Source organism: Solanum tuberosum, unplaced genomic scaffold (assembly GCF_000226075.1).
Source record: "Solanum tuberosum cultivar DM 1-3 516 R44 unplaced genomic scaffold, SolTub_3.0 scf00131, whole genome shotgun sequence".
Classification (NCBI taxonomy): domain Eukaryota; kingdom Viridiplantae; phylum Streptophyta; class Magnoliopsida; order Solanales; family Solanaceae; genus Solanum; species Solanum tuberosum.
The window spans coordinates 1,518,628-1,519,109 of NW_006239054.1; the positions used below are offsets into that span (position 1 = coordinate 1,518,628).

General features: G+C 29.0%; 1 protein-coding gene across 1 annotated transcript in view; it reads left to right on the forward strand.

The window, feature by feature from the left end:
• The first annotated feature begins 305 nt into the window (after positions 1-305).
• The window catches only part of LOC102599168 (actin-7), a 3,135-nt gene continuing 2,958 nt past the window's right edge, over positions 306-482 (forward strand). The window contains exon 1 of the mRNA XM_006350963.2: positions 306-429. The gene's annotated coding sequence lies outside the window, so the exon portion shown is untranslated. The remainder of the gene's footprint in view (positions 430-482) is intronic.

Consider the following 482-nt stretch of genomic DNA (forward strand, 5'->3'; position numbering starts at 1 on the left):
TTCTTATAATTCCTTAAATTAACTAGTCCAACAATTACTACTATAATTTATGTACCATATAATATAATATATGATTGAAAAAGCTTGTCCTTTTTGAAAACTTTAGCATCTTAAAGTTGAAGGCAAATTTGTCATTTTGGTGTTGTTGCACTTTTAAATTTCAAATTCAAAAATTCCTACAACCAAATATTTACTGCAGTAATTAATTATTTTCATTTAAAAAGAAAAAATATATTTAAAAAAAAAAACAAATTTAAACTCAAAACCCTCTTTTTCTTTTTGTATATAATAAGCTTCCCTAGAGTCTTAAGATTCCTCATTTTGTATTTCTTCATTTCCCCAAACAGAGTCTTCGAAGCCGCCGGCCATAATCTCCGGTTGCTTTGCAAAATCTCCGGCGACCACTTTCCGATCTCCTCTCAGTTCCCGGTAAGTCTAGATCTGGTCTTTCTTATCCTCTTTTTTTTTTTTTTTTTTTTTTT